General features: G+C 44.4%; 1 non-coding gene across 1 annotated transcript; it reads right to left on the bottom strand.

Annotated features, from left to right (window-relative positions):
* Positions 1 to 473: 473 nt before the first annotated feature.
* Positions 474 to 546, bottom strand: TRNAV-UAC (transfer RNA valine (anticodon UAC)). Its single transcript has one exon. It is a non-coding gene; the product is annotated as a tRNA-Val (tRNA).
* Between the last annotated feature and the right edge of the window lie 5755 nt (positions 547 to 6301).

Below are 6301 nucleotides of genomic sequence, written 5' to 3'. Positions count from 1 at the left end.
ACAGGGAAGCAAAGACTCTAATTGCCAAGTCAGGAGAATCAGCAGGAGCCCTGACCCCTGTCCACTCCTGTTTCCAACCTTGGCCAATGGTGTTGACCCGTCCCTCTCAGAAACCAAAGCACACAGATCCTCCCCCATCTGGTGACCTAAGCACAGGGCCAGGGCACCAGCACCCACCAGTCTGTGCACGTACAGACTGCCAGCAAGAAAAGTCTTTCAGCTCAAAGGCCTGGACCACTCTGAAGCTCCCATCAGGATGACGGGAATGATGGTGAAAATGTTCTTGATCAGCGGGGCTCCCTTTCTGGAGCAAGGGCATGACCTAGGGTCAGACTCTGGGGACAGAAGGTGGTTGAGACAGGGGTATCTCTCTTTTTTATAAATATATATTATTTATTTATTTATGTAATGGCCGCACAGGGTCTTAGTTGCAGCATGCAGACTCTTAGTTGCGGCGTGCACGCGGGATCTAGCTCCCCGACCAGGGATCGAACCTGGGCCCCCTGCATTGTAAGTGTGGAGTCTTACCCACTGGACCACCAGGGAAGTCCCAGAGACGGTGGTATCTAACTTTGACATAAAAACGCAACAAACTGAATGACAAGGGGGAATGTAATGGGTGAGCATCCTTACGGAGATGCCGGGAAGGTGTCTATGACAGGACAATGGATGGGACAAACACAAAAGTGAGGACCATGGGGCCCACCTGCAATGAGGAAGGTTTGGGATCAATGTAGGAGGAGTGTTTTATGGCATAAAGCTGCTGACACCAGTTGCTAACATGAATACGCACGCACTTCATGCCGGCCGCTCTGCAAAGTGCTTTCAACATTGGCTTAGTTCGGGTTCCCCAGAAGCAGAGCCTGAGTCAAGGGCAAGGAGTTCATTTGGAAAGTGGAAGAAAACACGGCAAGGGAGTGGAGAAATGATCCTGGGAAGAGCAAGGAGCCCATGAAGGGTGTGTTCTGGGGCCAGCTACCAACAGGCATCTGTTGCTTTAATCCCAGAAGGGACATGAGGAAACATGTAGAACACACTCAGATGGACCTGGCGGGGGCTGTGGAAACCGGAGCATCTACACACAACCTCCATCAGCCAGCGGTGCAGGGCACCCACCACCCAGCTCTTCGGACTCACCTGGGCTCAGAAAAGTGCCTTCAGGTGAAGAGAAGGAAGGCAGACATGGACATAGAGTGTTAGCCAGAGCACGCGGAGGGTGTCTGCCCCCCACACGTTGACACATACAATCCTCTCGACAATCCTACAAGGCAGGTGCGAATACTATTATTATCCCCATTTTTCTGATGGGAAAATGAGACAGAGAAGTTAAGTAACTCACCCGAGTGCAGAGCCCGGAAGTCTGTCTCCAGAGTCCATGCTGGAATGGGCTGTCTTTGGAGGTAGTGAACTGCCTGTCAATGGAGGCATTCAAGAAGAGGTCCGATAACAACTGCAGGGATGTTGAACGAGGGATTCCTACTGGGGACAGGGACTAAGAGACAGCTAAGGCCCCTTTCAGTGTTGAAATCCAAGATCTTATCAAGAGGCAGGGGGAGTACCTGAAAATCTGGTACAGACAGACAACCTAGGAGGCTCTGATGCCAGAAGATGGGGGTGGGTGGGTGGTGGCCTAGAAGAAATCTCTGCTGAGTGGGTTTTCTAGTGGCCACCGGGCTCCACATCTTGAGGAGAACCCTGGGGAACTGCTGGAGCCCAAACCTTGCTAGCCGTGCAACAGCTCTTCCTGATGACCAGGAGCGTGTTTGCCTCAGGCAAACTCCGATCCCACTAGCACAAGGATGGATCCTCCCCACACCTCCTGGGCTCAGGGTCCTCATCTGCAAAATGATGGAGGTGATGGGACCCATCTCTGGTTCCTCTACCACCGAAGTTCTGTGATTCTGGATTCAGACAAGAAAGTGAAGGCCAAGCTTCTAGAACAGTCCAGGCACTCTTGGTGTAGCTGAGAACAGCACAGTGTGAATTACAAAAAAGCCTGGATTATGGCATAATTGCAATATAGTGAATGTTTCCTTCATTCAAGTATACAACGAATGGCAAATTAATTGTTAACCAAGTATCTATGAGAAGAGGTCCTATGAGTCCTGCTTTATACAGAATTAATTTTCAATTGCCAATATTTTCTTTGTTTTTTTGTTTGTTTTTGTTTGTTTGTTTGGCTGAGCCTTGCCATTTGTGGGATCTTAGTTCCCTGACCAGGGATTGAACCCCGGCTCTCGGCAATGAGAGCTCGGGGTCCTAACCACTGGACCACCAGGGAGTTCCCCAGTATTTTCTTTTATGCATGAAAACTGAACTGGTATGGTTCTTTAAGAGCTAGTTTTCTTTAGAGGACTTCCCACTCCTCCCTACAAACTGCCGGCCATGGCACATCAAGTCCAAGTGTAACTGCGAATTCCCAAGAGTGAGATCTGGCCATACGGGATTCCGTGCGACCTCGCCCTGAGAACTTGGCTCACTCCCTTCCTTCCCAGGAACCTTGATCTGGACATCCCTCCTTATCTGCAGAACCACCTCTTGGCAGCAACTGGGCTTACGTGTAAAGATTAGTGAGTCTGTATAAACCAAGCAAAGTACAAGAACTATTCTTCATTCTCAAACAAGACACAAGTCAAGGGCACATGGACTGACTCGGTCTGAACCCCAAAGCTCAGAACAACACGGATGAGGCTGCACGGGGAGAGGCTGCAGCTGTTACAACTTGGAGCCATGGGTCACCTGACCTCGAATCAAACCCAGTCAACAAGCATTTATTGAACACCTGCTAGAAGTGCTGAGTATGGTCAAGACTTTGCTCTCAAAGGCTGATCCATCTCCACGGGGTGGACAACAGAGGGGCTGCTGTTCCCATGCAGCTGACAAGGGGAAGAAATCCCAAGGAATTCAAGGACTTGCTTTAGGGTCAGGATGTCTATGGCAAAGTGGACTTTAGACCTCCCGATTTTCAAGGTCGCACAACTCCCCATCACATGCACAATCTCCAAGAGACAGCATGGTTTACTAATGTGAATTTTGAAAATGTTTTTATTAGCCATTTTATTTCTTATTTAAAATGCACAATCTGATGTTTTGACATCTGTACACATCCATGATATTATCCCCACAGTGAAGATAGTGAACATTTCCATCATTCCAAAATTACTCCCAAGCAACCGCTGATCTGTTTTCTGTCGCTATAGATTAGTTTGCATTTCCTACAATTTTACATAAGTGAAATAATATAGTATATACTTTTTTGTCTGGCTTCTTTCATTCAGCAGAATTACTTTGAGATCCATGCATACTGTAGCATGTGTCAACAGTCATATCTTTTCATTGCTGCATAGTATTTGACTGTATGGATATACCACAGTTTGTTTATCCATTCACCTAGGGATGCACTTTGATACTGTGTCCAGTTTGGGGCCATTACAAATAAACCTGCTTTGCACATTTGTGTACAAGCCTCTGTATGGACATACAGACATATGCTTTAATTTCTTTGGGTAAATACCTAGGAGGGAATGCTGGATCGTATGGTAGATGTATGTTTAACTTTGGAAGAGACTGGCAAACTGTCTTTGAAAGTAGCTGTACCACTTGCATTCCTAACAGCAGTGTACCAGCAAGTTTCTCTACATCCCTGTCAATACTTGATGTAGTTGGTCTTTTTAATTTTAGGCATTCTAAGAGGTAGGTAGAGGTATCTCATTGTGGTTTTAATTTGCATTTCCCTAATTACTAATAATTTAAGCATCTTTTCATGTGCTCACTTACCATCACGTGCCTTCTTTGGGGAAGTGTTTATTCAAAGCTTCTGCCCATTTAAAAACTGGAGTTGTTTGTTTTCTTATTATTCAGTTTTGAGAGTTCTTTATACATTATACTTCTAGATACAAGTCTTTCTCAGAGATATGATTTGCAAATACTTTGTGCCAGTCCACGGCTTGTCTCTTCATTTTCATGACAGTGCCTTACAAATAGCAGAAATTCTTAATTTTGTCCAATTATTATAAATTTGTCCAATTTATCAACATTTTCTTGTACGGATTGTGCTTTGGGTGTTGTTTTGTGCAACTCAAGCTCACAAATATTTATCTCTTATGTTCTATTCTAGAAGTTTAATTTAGTTTCATTTAGGCTTATCATCCATTTTGAGTTCATTTTTATATATGATGTGAAGTATGGATAAAAGTTCTTCTTCTTCTTCTTCTGCTTTTTTGTAGTTGCACCAGAACATTTGTTAGAAATACTATCCTGTCACCATTCAATTGCTTTGGTCAAAAATCAGTTGTCTATATCTAAATCCGTTTTGATTACTGTAGCTTTATAATAATTTTGACATCAGGTAATATGAGTCCTCCAACTTCATTTTTCTCAAAGTTGTTTTGGTAATTCTAGCTTCTTTGCATTTCCACATAAACTGTAGAATCAGCTTGTCAATTTCTATGCCCCTCCCAAGACATCCTGCTGGGATTTTGATTGGAATTGTGTTGAATCTATAGATCAACTTGGGGAGGATTAAGCCAACCTTGCATTCCTAAAATAAATCCCACCTGGACAGGATATATTATTGTCCTTATAACACTTTATTATATTCTATTTAAAGTTGGTTAATAATTTTCCTATCTATGCTTAGGAGGGTGTTGGTCTGTAGTTTTCTGTCTCTAGTTTGGTTTTGGTATCAGAGTAACGATAGTTTCTAAAGTGATTTAAGAAGTATTCCTTCCTCTTAATTTTCTGGAAGAGTTTGTGTCACATTGGTATGATTTCTTCCTTAAATGTTTGGTAGAATTCACCAGTAAGTCCATCTGGGCCTGGAGTTTCCTTTGTGGGGAGGTTTTTAACCATGAGTTCAATTTCTTTAGTTGATGGAGGACTATACAGGTTATCTATTTCTTATTGTGTGGCCTTTGGCACTTAGTATCTTTTGAGGAGCTTGTCTATTTCATCTAAGTTGCCAAATTATTGGCATAAAACTGTTCATAATATTCCCTTCTTATCCCATCACCTTGCTGTATTCTATTGGGTAGAAGCGAGTCACGTTTATCCAGGCTCAGACTATACGTCCACTCCTACCAATGACAAATGCACCAGACCACCTTCTATTTTACTCCAGAGGCAGCTAATGTGTTTGGATGACCCTGGGCTCACTCGGCCAACATTGTGGTGGGTGTCTCCTTTATTGTTTTGCTCTTGCAACCACCAACTGGGCCCATCACCATGAGACCTGGGCTTCCACTTCAGGACAGGCTTATCTGTGGCTCATGGGAAAGGCTGGTGGAGAAGACCTCTAGATGCGGTATGTGATCTAGGAGGGAGGAATCATCATTCTGGGGGAGAATCCTGGTGAGCTCCTGGAATTCCTGTATGAAACACCCAGGCTGGATGAGCCACAGGACCTGCTGGGGCCACATCTTGAACCTCCTGAAGATTCAGTCACTGCCACAGGGCATTGGACACATCCTTGTAAAGAGAACGAGGCCTGCGGGGGGTTGCATTCTGGGATGAGTGTGCTGAGGGGCTCGGCTAACAGATAGGTTATAACAGTAATCATAAAAATAACCCCTGACATTTGTAAAATGCTTCTTAACTTACCCAGCGTTTCCACCTGGTTTATATGAGGCAAGAATGATGAGCCTTAACTCAGGGATGCAGAAACTGAAGCTAAACAAGATTAACTTACTTGACAAAGGACCAGAATAGGCAAAAATGTTGGGGCCCCAAAAAAGATCTTAAGATGGTTTTAAACGATTTCTGTAAATTTTTTGACATGCCTCTGTTCAAAAGTTGCAGTCTGATTCCACCCACCCTCAGTGTGGGCTGGAATTAGTGACTAGTTTCTAAAGAACAGAATGTGGCAGAACTGATGCTATCTATGTGATGTTCAAAGCTAGGGGTGTGAGTGTGTATACCATTTTGTTTCTCTCTCTCCTTCCCCCACACGCAGGAATCCAGCTACCAAGGTATGAGGAAGCCCAGATCATGCGTCAGTTTCAGCCAGCATCAACCATCAGAAATGCGAGTGAACAACTCCTGCAGTTTGTACACGCTGACCAGGATTAGCCCTGCAACCTACAGCTACAGAGAGAGAAGAAGCCACCCCGGGAAGGCGATGGGATCCAGAGCCTTGGTTTCTAGTTCTTCGATTCTCTGACACTTTGATCAGGATTCAGCCTCCATATCAAATGCTGAACTTGAAAATTTTTACTTTAAAAAGGTGTGTGCATCCACCATTTGAGTTTTGATGCTGATGTAGAATTGGAGAATCTATTCTTGCCAATCAATACTCACGTTACCT

Source organism: Globicephala melas, chromosome 1 (genome assembly GCF_963455315.2).
Source record: "Globicephala melas chromosome 1, mGloMel1.2, whole genome shotgun sequence".
Classification (NCBI taxonomy): Eukaryota; Metazoa; Chordata; class Mammalia; order Artiodactyla; family Delphinidae; genus Globicephala; species Globicephala melas.
This window is presented reverse-complemented; position numbering and strand designations above follow the sequence as displayed.